General features: G+C 40.5%; 1 long non-coding RNA gene across 1 annotated transcript; it reads left to right on the plus strand.

The window, feature by feature from the left end:
- Positions 1-4,803: 4,803 nt before the first annotated feature.
- Positions 4,804-16,232, plus strand: LOC125695719 (uncharacterized). The gene is made up of 2 exons (XR_007378044.1): positions 4,804-5,004; positions 12,059-16,232. It is a non-coding gene; the product is annotated as an uncharacterized LOC125695719 (long non-coding RNA).
- The last annotated feature ends 922 nt before the right edge of the window (positions 16,233-17,154 follow it).

A 17,154-nucleotide genomic window follows, 5' to 3' on the forward strand; every position in this document is an offset into this window, starting at 1 on the left:
TTATTAACCTAGCTGGAGGGTGCCCTGACTAAAAAATAATACTTTTCATTACGAAGATGACACTGTAACACTCTGAATCTTAGGGGATACTATTATTATCTGGAGTAGCTTAATACTTCAGGTTGATTTCAGTGGGTGCAAATGAAAGAGAATATGGCCTTTGATGCTTAGTCTAGCTGTAATTACAGTGCTGTGATGTGGGGACAGCACCTAATTCCTCATCAAAGAGTAGCTTAAAAAAACTATATATTATTTAAAATGAAGCCAAGAGCTCCCTGGTATCATTTAAATGACCTAAGCAGCAGATATGGCTGGAAAGAAAGAATCACTATTAAATTAACAGTTTCATAAGGAGGTTTCAACATCTGACACAGTGGGAATAGAGAGTGAGGTGGTTATTTTGGCCATATGGAACATGAATAAATTTCAAGAATTGCTCAAGCATCTGTCATAATATAAATACATTTTAAATAAGAAACCTCAAGGCTGAAGTCTTCTTTCCAAGCATAACAAAATATTTTCTGACAGGTGTGGATTCCTAAATGCTGAAGAGTCAGTTTTTGACCCTACAACATGTCTCTGCCTAGGAGGAATTACTGCATTCCAGTTGAAATTGTCAGCCTAAGCTAAACTCCTAAAACTGCTACCTCATTTAAGACTGGAGTTTTAGAAGCTTTAGAAGTCTGTAACTCTTCTTCCAGAAAATCCAACTGAGTCAAAACATATTCGTAATTTAGCTGTGAACTCCATTGCCAGCTGGATACCACCTTCCTAAATGCTGGGTCTGCAAAACACAATCCAGTATCTCCCATGAACTCTGAACCATCTTGTCATGCTAAACAGTCATTCTACATTCTCCATGATAAACCAATCCTGACATACTATTGCATCAGTAAGTAAAAAGAAAAATATGTATTAAAAAGTTTTGCTTCTTCCAAGAAGCTGCTCTTGATAGTACCAACCCTTCCTTACTTTCCTGCACATCAGTAGTTAGAAGCCAAGAGTACTACAGTGCCTCAGACTATCAAGATTATCATGATGTTGACTGCCTCAAGTAAGTCAGGACCTCTTGTCATGCTAAATATCCTCGGATCCCGCAGATGCCACTGTCATGAGAGCAACTGCTTTATCTGAAAAAAGAAATGGAAATGTATTTATTTCTACTGATGAGTTCTAACCTGGTGGACTAAACAGTGGATTTTGTCTCTTTCTCAGACAAAATCAACACCTTCCTGTTACCCCTGTCAAATGATTTTATTTTTTGTGCTTCAGTCTATTTAGTTCTGATTGGTGATTGCTTAGAAGATTTCTTCCTTGCATCCTTGGATTTTTTGGTGTACATGTCTTCTTTTCTTTGCCTTTCAGCTAGCATCCTTGCTGGGAATTTTATGTTTTATGTTGATGGTTTTGAATCTTGCTGGGAATTTTATGTTTTATGTCACTGGTTTTGAATGCTTTTTTTTTTTTTTTTTTTTTTTTAATGGAAGCATCAGTTGCTTTTCATTTACACCTTACTTAGGAAGATGGCAAGTATTTTTCAATTCTCAACTGTTATTTCCACTAGCTCTGTGCTATGAGCATGACACTGTGTGCAATGTCCTGCTCTGGCACGCACCTCTGGGACTCCTGCTGAGCTGCAGCTGCAGCTAGCTTCTGGCTTACTGGATTGAAAAGGAAGAAAGCCTTAAGGCACAGATTCAAATAAACATGCCGAATCCTAAAACTAATCTGCAAAGAGACACTACCAATGGTCCTTCTAAGAAGAATAATAGATGTAAAGATGTATGGGAACTGCTGAGTCACGGCCTGAACCTCTGATTGATCACCTGAGATGAGCCATGAGCCAGCCAGAGGAGCACAGGTGAAGGCAATTCACTGTGCTGCTGGAAGGGGTGGAGCCAGGCTCCATCCCTCCTAGATCTATTTAAGAACTGGCTACCAGTGGGGAAGGATCTTGGCTGGAGATCCCTCCTTCTGGTGTTTTGTGGTGAGCCCAACTAAGGGTAAGCCTTCCATTTATTCTCTTTTGTTATCATAATCTACTTCACCTAACTCTCTTGTTTACTTTCCTGTTTATTTTGTGATTGTAACATCTTAATATCCTTTGATTATACAAAAGAAAAAATACACCAGGAGAAGAAAGGGTGTGTTTTCCTGAATTGAGTGCAAATGAATTGCCTCATGGATGATGAATTGGGAGTTGGATGTTGAGCTCTGGAGATCTGGTAGGTTTTGAATTTATGTAGAGAAGGAAAAACAATACCTTCCTGGTTTTAAAAACTATTGATGATTATTCTCTTTCTCAAGATTATGAGGAGAAATACATGAAGGAGGTGGGCAAAGGTATCCATCAAAAGAGGAAATCTGAGCCCATCATGCTTCTGAGGAAGCCCACTGTATGCATACAAGATGTCAGCCAGACAGAAGGAAGGAGTTCAGGTGTGGACTGGGAAAAAGCATAGTTGGCTGAAGTTATCAGAATGAAGAGAGGGGATAGATTTCAAAAAGGGAGTTGCACCTTGTAGTGGAAATGCTAAGTCACAGCTTGAAACAGTGATTGAGCACCTGGTAGGAAGGCAGGGCCAACCTAGGAGAGCTCAGGTGCAAGCAATGCACCTAAATGATGGAAGGGGTGGAGCCAGGATCCTCCCGTTCCCAGACTTCATTTAAGGGTTGGCAGTGGAGGAGGAGGGGAAAATCTCTCTTGAGGTCCCTGTGTGGATGAGGTGTTTAGAAGGTTAGTAGAGTCTTTATCTGTTTGTTTTGATTGCTAATGTTGCTAAGTCTAGTAGCTGAATTAATTCATGCATGGAAGGAATTGCAAGGGAATAGTTAAAACCAGTACTGGTTGCAGTAGCTTCTAAGCTGAAAATGGTGTAGAAGTAAAAATTAAAACTGTACCTATGAAGAAAGTAATAAAGCTGTTGCTAGGGTTATGGTTAGACTGACAACCCAATAGGATGGTGAGAAACTCTACAGATAATAAAACTCTACAGATAATAAAATAGGAGGGTGGTTGGAGTCCAAACCTAGGAGACAAATTCTTGATATTTGTATACTTGTCTGCTGTGAATAAAAGCCCAAACTTCAATGCTTGCATCACTGTAAATAGCTGCTGAAGAGATTTTTACTTGATTGCCAGGCCTCCACTGTAAATGCTCCTATTCTGAAGAGCCCATTGTTCCTGCTTGACATTGGAAGGAAGCAAAAAGGCATGCTGGGGAATAATGCACCCATCTAACATGGCAGAATCAATGCTGAGTAATTAAGTAACACAATTGTTAATGCTATTGCTTCTCTGAGAGACTATTACCTAGGAATTGCTTATCTTGATTAAAACTATGTTTCAAAGGAAGTGTCTTCATAAATTGAAGCTATCAGAAATGACAAATGTCACATGGTAAAAAAAAAAAATCGGATGTTATTAAACAAAACAAATTATCCTTAGAAGTTATCAGTAAAGAAAAAAACAACAACAACAAATTCTTACTTGACTTACTGGATACAGGACTAACAGAACTCTTGAAGCAGCATGGAACAAAAGACTATAGATACTATAGTCTCTAAGAGCTGTAAACAGCTGAAATGTAATCTAGCCTCACCTGCAGCACTGTACAGGGACAAATATGCAGGCTTTGCTCCTTAGTGATTCAGAGCAGGGATGTTTCTATGGGACTAAATGCCACAGAGACCAAACCTCCTCTCCACTTGAGGAGCATCTTTTGTCAAGTTACTCTACTGCAAATTACTAAAAGAGGGCTTTGTTTTCACTTGATACTTCCACTGTTGCAAATCAAACTTTCAGTCAGAATTACAAAAGTTGCCTGCCTCTTCTCCCTGATAAATTAGCCAGAGCAAAGGAAGATAAGGTATTGTGGTGAACTTGGTTAAGAGGTTGGGGAAGACTTCTTAATTAAGGGATTTGGGCTAAAAGAAGTGTTCATGCTATAACAAATATGCACAAAAATAACACTGACTTCATATCCCAGGGTGAGGGGATGATCCCTTGTAGCCAAAGCAACTGCTGTGCAGAACAGACATGTGAGACACGAGCTCTCTTACACCAAAGCTCTCTTTATGAGGTGCATTTTGAGTGCAGAATGTAGAATCCCTGAATTCTGGGAGCCAGAGAGACCTGGCTAGCATCTCTAAATCTACCACTGTATGATCTCCTCTGAGTGAGGTTTATTTGTGAAGTAGGAGGCCAGCCCAGTTGAGGTCTTGGTCCCTCTGCAGTTATTTAGGGACCAGGACTCAAAACTCAGCTCAGATAAAATCCTGTCAGGTTCTGTTAATGTCTTACAACCCAGTATTTAGGTACTGGAAAAGCTAAATTGCCTGTTGATGTGAAGTGCTGCCCTGTAGTGGCTCTCAGTGGCCACGCAGAGGCTCCTGCCTCCCTTTAAGCACTGTGATGGATTAGAAATTTTCATTTACAAGCTGAAAAACATTAAAAGTTCATCTGCAGCAAAAAAAAAAGACGGGGTTAATGCCACTGTATGCTGCGGAATGTGAGGACTTGCTCTGGTCACAGCACTCCCGCTATTTGTCCTGTGAATCCTGAGGTGGATTCCCCTGTATTTAGTTACTCATACAGTTTGGTTTTGCTCAAACTCGTCTGAGGCACTGGGAGAAGCTAAGACGATAAGAAGTAGTGTTTTTTTTTTTTTTTCTTTTATTAGGGAAACTAACGTCAATTCAACGAACCGGGAGATGGGCAGGCCAGCAGCCCCGCACCTCGCTCCACCTCGGGCGCCGCGGAGGCCACGCCCCCGGGTGGCTGTTGGGGGAGGGGCTACGGAGGCTGGGAGGCCGTGCCGCTCCCATGTCACCGTCGTGCTCAGCCTCCTCGAGCTCCGCTGGGAGCCGGAGCCGCTGGGCCGCGCCTGGAGAAGCCCTAGCGCCCGCCGGCGGCTGGGAACGTAGCGGGCGCGTCACGGCTGCCGCTCTCGGAGAGCGGCTGTGCCCGGCCCGCCAGGGGGAGGCGCAGCCGCCCCGCCCGAGGTAAGGGAGGTGGCTGTGAGGCGGCGGTCTGGGCGATAGGCGTGGAACGGGCGGGCTGCGGGGACGAGAAAGGGCTGATCCGCTATACGGGGCTCCCGGGAAGTGAGGAGAGAGCTTCCTGAGTGCCGGGGCGGTGGCAGAGCCGGACCGCGAGCCTTTCCTCGTGGACTCCTCCTCCCGCCGTGGTTACCACAGACAGCAGGGATCGAAAGCAACTAGGGCACCGTGTGCTGTGAGGTAACACAACGTAACGTTCTGCTAGCCGAGGAGCTGACTTGTTTTCAAGGCATGGGAACAGAGTGAAACCACGAGAGATACCAGCCCTGTGTGCTATGAGGGTGTAGGCGTCGTGTGTGACCTGCAGGTCAGGACTGCAGGATGAGCACTTTCGCTTTGATTTGGCGTTTCCTCCGGAATTGTCTTCCTTTTCTTGACGTGGGCACATAGTCAGCTCAAAAATGTGTTTCTGCTGCCGTGTTAGAGCTTCTCCGACTGTGTGTCAACTGTCAGTGTAACAGCACAGCCCACCTCGTGAAGGGTCCGTGTGTGGCACGGTCTGCTAACTACGATTGCCAGTAGCTTTTCTCACTGTCATTCCCAGGTTGGGGATAGTGCCAAAGCTGAACCCCAGTCTCATTTCATCTGCTTATACTGTCAGAGTAGAATCTCAAACTACATATTCAAGGTAGGGAATAAATACCTGCCAGTTTCAGTCATGCCTGATGTGGTCCCTACTGCGCTTCTGTCTGCAAGTGAATACTCGGACCCTAATCCCGTGGAAGAGTTGTATTCGTCTGTAACTTGAAGGCTAGTAGAGCCCTTCAGCTTCAGAGCATGCTTTTCTGAGTCAGATCACTCATGGGCACAAAGTTTCATCAAGCCTGAATAATTGATCTTATACTTTTGTGATACTCTGTGCAGTTACAGAAGATGCAGTAGTGCCTAGGTGATTGGGTTTTTGGCTTCGATACTGGGTGTGTCTTGAAATCTCAAGTTAAATACTGAAATCCTTCAAGTTTGAACGATTATGAATAGCTGGTTCTTCCTATGATTTGAAGCATCTACCCGTGCAATGCTAAATTTATCTCACGTGGTAGGTTTTAACTTTTCCCTCTTCCTTTCTTCTTTTCCTCCAAATTTTAGTTCAGCTGGTTTTGTCAGATGGTTACAAAACTAGCTTCTGTACCCTAACTGAGCATTGCTTGTTTCTGTGGAGAGAATTCATTTCTTTGCAAAATGCAGGGCTGGGGCTCTTTCTTAAGTGTGTTTTGTTTAAGTGAAAGAGTGATTGAACCAAGGCAAAGGAACGTTAAGTTCTTGAGCAAAGACATAAATGGACTTTAAGTGAAAACCACCACATCTCCCCCCAGAACTTCTTTCCAAGTGCGTAACAGGTCCAAAAAAGTGAAACACAGGAAAGAGTTGATCTTAGCTTGAAAGATGACCTCTGTGTGTTTGAGTAAGTCTTGTGCTGTCAAAATGTTATTGCAACTGTGTAATGAATTTCAAAGTGTTTCAGCTGATTTATGACATCCATTTTGCCTCTAGTAAAAATAGACCAAAGCTATTTTTAACCTTTCTTTTTTCCATGATGGACTCCAGAGTGTGGTTCTGTTCTGTGTGAACAGATCAAAGCGATTGTTTTGTTTGCCTTCGTGCTGTGTGGTTGTGTAAAGTTCTGAGAAGTTAGCAACTGGATTAATCCACTTCTGGGTTAATTAAGTGCTCACAGCCACTGTTTGGCCTCCACAAACATTCAGTAACTGTTTATGAATGTCAATGAGTGACGCTTTTTCCACATGGAGGAGTTGAGTGTCACCCTCCTGTTTCATCAGCAGTCATGTCAGACACCATTCTGTCAGGCTGCCCCTCTGCTGCCATCTGTCACATGGCAGCTGTGTGTAACCGGAGATTGGTGAAAGGTTCAACCTCTATTGCCATACCACCAACATCTGCCTCTGATGTCACGGGCCAGCCTAATAAGATAGGAAGCTTTACTTTTGGAGCAGCCCTCGTAGGCATGCTCATGTGGCTTAGGATATTAATTTAGTGCCTCTGCGCTGTTCTAATCTTAGAGATTTGATTTTCATGGGTGTTTAAGATTGAGACTAAAGTACCAGGTTCCCTGCACAGGAATCATAAGTTATATCTTTTGTGGGGAGATCATAAAATCTTGCTTTGAATAGGTGGGAAAACTTGTGTCAGTAAGTTAATGCAAGGCTGAAATCATCCATAGCTGTGAAAGCTGATTCAGGTACAATTATTTGCAGAATGCTGCAACCCCAAATTTTGGACTGTAGTGGTCATTTTTGCTGCGGAAGTACATAGAAACAGCAAGTGAACAATTTCTGTGCTGATTATTTCTCATTGTACTCTTTTCCCATGTACAGAGATGTTTGTTTATCACTTAGTCTTCCTCTTCATAGTTGGCTGAACAAATAAATTGCAATTTTTTAATTTTTTTTTCCCCTAAAGAAAGAATTTATGATCAAGGCACTCTTTACTCCTTAAGTGCTGATGGTGTGTCCTGTACAGGTTTGGATGACATCCACTGTTGAAAATATGGTTGCTTCTCCTTTTTTGTCCTATTCTTGTAAGTAGACTGCATTAATTAGGTCATACTTTCATAGGTCATGTGGACTTATGCATACAGGTAACACTTGGGGAAAAAAAATAAACAGACACTTCTGTGTGCTTTAAATGCTTGAATCTCTTAATAAATGCATTTTAAGGGAAATGGAAGATCGAGACTCTATGTAGGGGTGTAAATTATAATCTTAAGCACAGTAAAAGCAGTAAAACATACAAGAAAAAATCACACGCGGTTGACGTATAGGTGTGATACTAGTGGAGAAAAGAGAGAAACTATCCCACAAACATGGAAACTGGAATGCAGTCTATGCTTCATGCCAGTAGAAGGCTGTAAATTCCTTAGGCCTCTTGCTGTAGATTTGCCTGGCAACACTTCTAAAAGCTGTGAAGTTGAGCCATAAATTCATATGCAAGACAAATAGGACCTAGTTTCCAAAGCAATGTAAGAATTGCATCTGTGGAGGTCTTGGTGCTTCAAGATGTTGCATCAGTCTTACGTATATGGTAACAGTATTTGCAGTCAGTCTCAAGAAGCATGTGGTACAGCATCTAAGCCCAAGACCTTGCAAGAGTTAAGAGTTGCCCTGCTTGGTTAAATAGCTTTCTTTTTCCTTTCTCTGTGTGGCTGCTTGTGTGTCAATGTATCTATACAGACAGATGAAGAACTGGAGGATAAAAATTGGATGAGTTCTTTTGTCTTTCAAGGAATGATATGGGTTACTAGAAATGGACTAGGTAGCTCTAAAACTTATTATCTGTGGCCTGAATATCCCAGTAAAAACACTGTCCACTTCCAAACTGTGTGAACCCATAAACACTGATGTTACCCATGTCAGCTGAAGAGCCAGTACCTGAGTGAAGGCAGCAGCTGCTGTGCTGGGTTATCGTGCTGCAGATAGGATGTGCTCCAAATTGATATGGGACAGAGAAAGAAGGCTCTGTTCTCATCCAAATGAAAAAGGTTTGCTGTGTGGATGTATTATGTTTTTCACAACAGATTTTGAAGCCTGTTCTGAGAGCTGAATTCCTGTGCTAATGTGTATAACCAAGATGTTATAATTGCAATATAATCAAAAGAGTGAGGCAAAGCAAACAAGGATCACAAAAGAGAATAAGTAGAAGAGCTTACCCTTGGGTTGAGCTCACTAGAAGATATCAAAGAGGAGGATCTCCAGAAGAGATCCTTCCCCTCTGGTAGCCAGCTCTTAAATAGGTCCAGGAGGGGTGGAGCCTGGCTCCACCCCTTCCGGCAGCACAGGTGAATTGCCTTCACCTGTGCTCCTCTGGCTGACTCATGGCTCACCTCAGGTGATCAATCAGAGGTTCAGGCCGTGACTCAGCAGTTCCCATACATAATGTAAAAGGTGTCTGCCTTAATAATGAACAGTGTAACATTACAGTTTAAAATACAAAAGTTAAGGAAGCAAAGATATAAAGGCTAACTTTTACTGTTAGTGCTGTGGTCACTGTGCTAATTACTTAGGCAGGGCATTTTGGAGGATGATATATAAAATCTTTTGCCCGTGTAATGCTTTGAACACAACTAGAAGCAGAATCTTACAGAACTAAAAAAAAAAAAAGTATTGAATGGGGTGAATCATCCCAGATTTTGGGTACCCTTTGAAGTATTTGTACCCATAGAATGCTTTGAAATATGTGGTTTTGTTTTGCGTTCTTGGAAAGTATCACAGGTTTGGTAAGCTGAAAGTAAGGAGAAACAGTAGACTTTTTTCTGGAGGCTTTTCTCCCTGTGAAAGCAGTCAGACTGAAGCTGTGTGCTTAACACAGAATATTTTTATTTTTAATGCCTTCAATTTTCTGCGCACTACAGCCTGGCAGTATTGCTGTGGAGGGTCATCTACAAATAGGTAAATGAGACTAACTTTGGCTCCTGGGAGGCTGCTGCATATTAGCCAGAACTTAGCTAGGTTTAGAAAGAGGATGTGCAAAGGACTGAACAGTGTCAGAAGAGTGGGTTAAGAGAAGAACTCTATGCAGTTGGGGTACTTTCTGTCTTTGAATGTTAATGTTGATTTTTGTTGCAGTGTGATGAGGAAGGTACAGTGGTTTCAAAAAAGCCAAGTCACCCAAGTGGCCAAGAGCAGTGGAAGGGAGTGAGTGTTGTAGAGTTCACATACGCCAGCGTGTTGCTGCTATCTGGAGATAGGGGAAGGTATTCCGGATGCAGATAGTGTGTGAGAAGTGTATGTGAGAGGAGGTGAGGGGATAAGCAGGCATAAGGAAAAAGAATAAGAGTGTGGATGATAGAAAAGGAATTGCTTATAGAGGAGAAGGTGAAGTTGAGATACTTGAATCTCAGAGAAGCTAGAATATCATACTGGGGTTCAGCAGTTGTCCCTGTTCAAAGTTGTGAATTGGCAGGATGGTTGTTGTTATAGGCAGTCAGCTAACTTGAGACAGTTGGGAGCTGGGTACCTGAGAAAGTATATTAGCTTATAGTGGCTCAAAAGAAGAACATTTGAAAAATGAAACTGCGTTGTAGTTCTATCAGAAGGGGTAGCTCCTGACTACTTCTGTATTTATTCAGTGCATCATGAATGTAATGTCAGTGAGGATGCACTAATGATTTAGTCTCTGTGAAGGTAGAGAGGAGAAGGAGAAAGTCCCTTGGAGAATGTCAGTACTGAGCACTGTAGAAGGCATCTCAGGGACAGCAAAGGTAGTCTCTGACAGGCTGAGCAGAAATGAGCACTCTGAAAGAGACTGAATAAATGTTATAACCTTCATCAGATCTATCAGGAGAGATGCTGAATTCATAGAATCACAGAATAGCCTGGGTTGAATAGGACCACAATGCTCATCTAGTTTCAACCCCCTGCTATGTGCAGGGTCACCAGCTGCTATACCAGGCTGCCCAGAGCCACATCCAGCCTGGCCTTGAATGCCTCTGGGGATGGGGCATCCACAGTTCCTTGGGTTGAAATAATTTCTGTTGCAGAATGTCAACACAGGACTAAACAGTGTGTGAAACTGCAGTTTATGTTCTAGAAGCAGTTTAAAAGGCTCATATTTTTAGAGGGTATCAAGCCACCTTTATGAAAACTGATGTTTTGAATTAGTGATGCCATTTGCATCAGTTTTCATCTTGTTCCCACCTGTTTCCAAAGTAAGTTGGTTTTAATTGTGTGTGTTAAACATGTGGAGTATTCCTGGTTTATAACAGCTGACATGGCTGAGCCATGCTGTGTGAAGTCTTAGTGCTTTTGTTTTAAAAACACGTGGCTAGATGCTAACAACTCACTGGAACAAGGAGGAGTGTCTGCAGTAGTGTGTGCTTGCAGCCTGGATAGTATTACTAGGAGTGTCCAGAATAGATGTAGTAGACATCTGACAGGCACCACGTTTGAAGCCAGTTGCACAGTGTTGGTAGGTAACTTCTTGAAGCAACGTAAGAAACGTGAATAGGTATGAGTATATTTGAATACCTGCTGGTGGAAAAAACAGTGGTAGTAAGGTATTTGCTTTTCAAATGTGTATGAGGTTATTACAAGTGCAGGTTTTGTGTGGTTTGTGCTGTTAATAGTTGTGGAGTGAAATCCAGAAGACATCAGAAACAGGAGTTTACAACGTGTTTTAGAATAATTGGTTGCCAGTGTTTTTGAATGTCAAGTTCTACCACGGATGGGTTTAGTTAAGAGCAGTAAAAGAAACTGAGTGGTGAATGGTTTTGGAAGGAATATTTTTCTTCCTTTAGGATCTGGAAGTACCTTTTGCAAGGTAGGCAGAGGAATTGTGACTTATGACTATAAAAGATGCCCTTGTTCACCTTCCCAGAAATTTCTGGCCTAGCATAGTTTGTATAGTTGAAATGTTCTAATGGTTACACAGATTACTTATAATAAATCTTCAGCTTCTCAATTTTATTTTGAATGTATTGCATTTGTGGCAAAAAAAAAGGATTTTTTTTTTTTTTGCTTGCAAGCACTTAAGTCATCAAGACTGTATTATACTGCTTTCATCATTTGTGTAAATCTTTGTGTTCACAGAATTACATTTGGGAAAGTTGATTGTTGGGATCTTTGTGTACACTTATGTACACCAGAAGGCAGAAAAATAATGATGTTAAACTGAAACAAGTTCACTTTGTCTTTTGTTCTGTTTGAAAGCTACTGTGAACTGAGGGTTGAGAACAGATTTTGTTGGTCCCTCTGTTTGTTGCTGCCCTGGCACTTTGGCTATTTTCACACTAGCAGGTGGTGCAGCTCCCAAGGAAGAGAAAAGCCTGACTTTGATTTTTTGGGACAGAGTACAGCACTCTTGCTATGGGGTTATTCTACTCGACTTGCCTGTCAGAGCGAAGACTAGATGACAGGGTCAGCAACTGTATTTCACAGGGTTATGCTTAGTTGCCTCCTGGACTAGGGCTTTTTGTTTTGTTTTTACCTCCTTTTGTATAAGATAGCTGCGCTTTAAGTGGGGTTTGTTGTTTTTTCTGTTACAGGGTAACTGAAACAACTAGGTTCCCTTGGAGGCCTGTTTCCAGCTTCTGTCCTCACAGACGACAAACATGCTAGAGGTAAATATGGGAAACACCTGTTTAATGGATTGGATTACAGCCAGTGGTTATTGAATGATAATTTACTGTTATATCTAATTAACAGACAATTTGTGAGCAAATCAACACAATAAAACTTTCCTGAAGAATTTAAACAACCTAATGTCCACCTTTTACAGCATCTCTCATTGGCTCAATGTGAATTTTTGTCTCAGCAATTTGTTTAGGATTTGAAAGCTATTAAGATCTATCTTTCATGTGACCTGATGTTCACTCTTAGATGGAGCTGCTAGACAGCTTAATTAGTTCAGCTAATGATTGCGTTCTGAAACCTAATGCCAATTTGTATTTAAACAGCAGCTCAGTGTGTTTCTCTAAAGCAACGCTTAAGTTTTTAAATACTAGTAGTTAATAAGCATTTGGAGCTGAAGATTACAGCTGTAAATACAGGGTAAAGTGCAAACAGGGACGCTGTTGTCGAAAACAAACCCACTGCAAATTAGGCCAGTCAGTACTAGCAGAAAACCCATCTTGTTTGCTCTGTTAATCTTCTGGTTTTATTCTACAATTGTTTACTTTGTGTGCTTTTTTTTTCCCACCAGAAAACCCAGTTGTTATCTTAGAGGGTCCCTCTTCTGCAGCTCATAGCTGCAGTCATTACCCATGGAGTGACTCCTATATTCCTTTCAGGACTCAAGTGGCACCTTATGAGATTTCCACTGTAGGAGCCTTAGTAATGTTTTCCTTGCAGCCTATTGTTTACAGCTGGAACACCTGGCATTGAGAATCTCTACGTTGCACAGTGCTTCCTGCCCCATTAATTACTCTTCTCTGTTCAACTTTGGTAATGTGCTCAACACTAGAGATTAGAAATTCACTGGCTTAGTTTTCTCCTGTCCATAATTCAAAGGGAATTTGGCTCTAACACTTACATAGATAGCTATAACAATACACAGTTGCATATTTTACTTAAGACCATCAGTGCACTGCCATCTTGTGACAATTTATCTGTTGAAAATTGAATGCTTGGTTTTTCTTTTTCTTTTTTTTTACTAGGTGCAGGGATTTCTTAGGTATGAAGTTGTTTTTTTTGTTTTTCATACTGATGAAGGCTTGAAAGAAAAAAACCATGGAAACTATTTGGGTTGCATTTAAGTGTACAAAGTGTACAAAAATGACATGTAGGAGCAATGAAAATAAACCTTTGTTACACTGGAAATTGCTAGACAACTTCAAAATGAAGATGAGCTACAAATCATTAAATTACTAATTTGCAGATTGTTTTGAATTACTTTTTAACACCCGTGTTGTGAAATGCTTTTTGCTGAACTGCAGTGTCTGTACAAGGTTAGAAAAGGTCACCTCTAAGATGTATGAAGGAAAGCAGTGAGTGGTGGTGGGTTTGTGGATTTCCTTGTTACTATTGGTAGCAATACTTACAGGCACTACAGAGTAGTTATTAGTTAAAACATAGGTTTAGTACTTTATTAGAATGCAATTTTGTCAGCATTACAAAAGAAAAACCACTATACAGACAGGAATGCTGTAAGCAACCCCTCACAGAACACGGCAGTTGCTTTAACACCATGCATGCTTTGGCTTGGCACTAGCAGCACTGCAGCAAAATGTAGCTTTAGCTTCATGTGATGGTTTTGTTGGGTAGACCTCACTTTCTTCAGAAGCACATTTTTACTGATTAAGACTTCCTCTACAAAGCTTGAAGTCTTACTTTAGATCTGATCAACAGGACTAAGAAACTTAGAGGGAAGATGTGACAATGCAACTGCCTTGCTATCAACTTCAGTTTGAAAAGCTCAGTACCTTTTTGCTCCCAAATACACCCACTTGTAGTTATGGAAAATGAAGCTCTAAACACCATTCTGGAGAACAGAGTAAGAGGAGGCCTATAAAAGAGACCACAGGACACCCACCACCAATTTGTATTTATTGGATAATCAGGTATCAAGATGACACATGCAGCTGTGTGAACTTTTGTTACTGTGGTGTACTGTGCAAATGCATTGCAGCTTCAGTGATGACACAGGCCATAATAAATCATCATACAATGCCTAGGAGCTGACCAAGTATGCAAGAAGGTAAAAAACCATCTGACTGGTGAAAACTCTATGAGAACAACAATTTCATAGGGATTTCTCCACAGACACCCTTTATGGTGGACTATGTGCTTCTCCCTTCCCCTAAGTGCTAACACTCAAACTTCTGCTTCTAACAGGCACTAAGAGCTGCAAAGCAAGAGAACAACTGTTAAAAGGGAAGGTGTAACTTGTGGCAAAACAGATCAATGTAACATGAAGGGGGTTTCCCAGGTAAAGATTGTGTGAATGAGAATTTATCATCTCATCTAAAAGAAAACAGTGACAGCACCATTATAGGATTTCACTTGCATCATGCACTCTGCTTGGAAAATGAATCGAAACACTAAAGTTACAGGGGGTGAATGTACTGCTTCATTATGTTCTCAGCAAGTTATCCCCTTTCTCCAGTGTGGCTGAGTTACCGAAACGAGATCAGCTGACAGAACTCTTTACAGGCATTAAGTTTTGTGTTTGGCTTCACCACCTCCTCCCCCTCCCCCACCCAAGTAAGAAGATTTCATGTACAATCATCACAACTCAAAGAATGCATTCTTCCTCCCAACATGCGACATGATATTAAGTGCAACTTCTCTCATTTCCTATACACTTTTCATCACTTGAAGTATTAGAGAAAGCAAATTAAATTCAGCTTTCATTGTAAATGACAGAGAATAGAGCCTGAGCAGCCAGTACCCCAACATTAACTTGTCTTTACCACTACTTGCTACAAGTAAGTCAATCCACTGTACTTCAAACACACAAGTGTGCATTTTTTCCTCCCACAACATTTACCAACAAGTCATATTGTCTATCACATTATTGCACCTTGCTGCAGAATGGGCTTGCTGAGGCAAGCTGGGCCTGTAATTGACAACCTGATTTGTTTTCTTATGAAACTGCAACATACCTGAATAACAGCATTAGTTTGTTTTCAAAAGAAGGTAACAGAGGGACATAAAACCTACTTCTCATAAATTAAAAAATACACATTAAGGAGCAGTAATTGATCACTGTAGTTTTTGTTCAGAATTGCTTGTTTTCAGTGTTAGGTTGACTCAAGATGATAGCTTCTGTGCTGAACTCATCAGCCAACATTGTGATTATCTTAATTCTTAAGAATGTACCATGAAAAGAAAAAGTTGCAGAATTTTAACAGTAAAACAATGAGCTTTCAAGACTTCACTCCAATAGCTTTGTTTTTGCACGCCACCACTCACCCCTTAAGAAGACTCCCATCACCAGTGGATCAAAACAACATACACTTCCATGCAAATGATGTAAAGTAAATATGAAACTATTGAAAGAGTGTAAATATCAAGCAGAGAGATGATTATTATTCCCTTCAGAAGTATTTTTTTGTAGTTATGTGATCTGAATGCCGACTTGTCAACTGTAAGGAAAAACGTCCATTAACTAAACCTGAAGTTCCAGGAAAAAAGGCAAATTCCTAATCAAGTGATTAAATCATTCTGTTGGAAAGAGGAAAGTAAAGCAGATTTTGCACATCTTCATTTTCTGCTTCCATTGCAGCCCACTGGATACCTATGCAAATATTTCAAAGTTCAACTTGACATACAAAAAAAAAAAGTCATTTGAAATCCTTAAATAGTGTTTTTGGATTATAATAAAGGTTAAACGCATGAGTCTACTGGAACCAGGCACAGACATTTCAAGTTTAGAATCAATTATGTAAGCAAGCAATAGGTTGAAACAGACACCTTCCCTCAAACACATTCCCAACTAGAGCTTTCCCAAGCTCGTGACTGTTGTTTGAAGATGCAACCATCAGCAATATGGTTCTGGTACAGCAGGAAGTTTACTTTCCATTAAATCTTTCTTCGTTGACACTAAAAGCTCTTTATAGGTAAGAAGGATAAAGCTACCGATGAACTGTTGTAAGTGGTAAGTTGCATTAAAGGGAAAGGAGTAGGGTTGTTTTTTTTTTTTAAGTCAATAAAAAAACCCAGCCAGATAGCTGTTTTAAAGCAATTGCATCCAAAAGCAAAAAAATCAGCTTTTTTTTTGCAGCACTGTTTCTCCCAACAGAGAACAGATGCCTACGTTCCAAGATACAAGTTTTGTGCATACACTTGCCAAGTAAATTTGGTTTTAACTCCACCTGAAAATGGCACATTTCAAATCGTCAAAGGTTCTAAAAGCTGCAAATCAACATTATTTAATGTTAGACACACACTAAATTTTATTAAGCATTACACTAGAACTACTTTGGTATAAAAAATACTTTATTTTAAAGCTATGAAAGTTATAAAAATATGTAGTTAAACCTTCAACTCACAGAATGTTCGCTATTTTAACATTAGTAATTTGTTTCTCCTAACGGATCTGAGTTTTATTCGAAATGTTTACAAGACAATTATTACTATCATTTAAAAAAACCCATCATTACAGGGAGCTGTACTAATTGTGATATTTTATCAGTATTCATTTAACCTCTAGGTTTTTAATGAAGGCAGCAAAAACAACTATTTTCTGATGATACAGAATTTCTTATTTCTTGAAGCGTTTCTGTGGTTGACCACTTCTTCATTAGTTACCTGCAGCATGGCACCTTCCTGCCAAAGAAAAAAAAAGTGTATCTGAAGAAGTTTATCACATATGTCTAAACCAAATTACCAATAGGGGAACTTCAGCCATTTTTAAAAAGTATAAGCAGTTCACTGGTGTGTCTAACACAAAAGGAACAGGACTGTCGTTAGCTGAGTCCACATTCTTCAGTAATTAGCCTGTCAAAAGCAATGGAACTTTGAAATTAGGATGTGGGCTTTTTTTTTTTTTTTTTTTTAACATTTTGTGGGTTTTTGTTTAAAAACCAGATTGTATGGAATATGCCACCCTTACTCAGATGACTCATTACTTGGCAAATTTTCGTTAATTTGACAATCAAACATTCAATGCAATGAGAGTAAGGCTGACTGAATTTGGCAC

This window comes from Lagopus muta, chromosome 7, assembly GCF_023343835.1.
Source record: "Lagopus muta isolate bLagMut1 chromosome 7, bLagMut1 primary, whole genome shotgun sequence".
NCBI lineage: Eukaryota > Metazoa > Chordata > Aves > Galliformes > Phasianidae > Lagopus > Lagopus muta.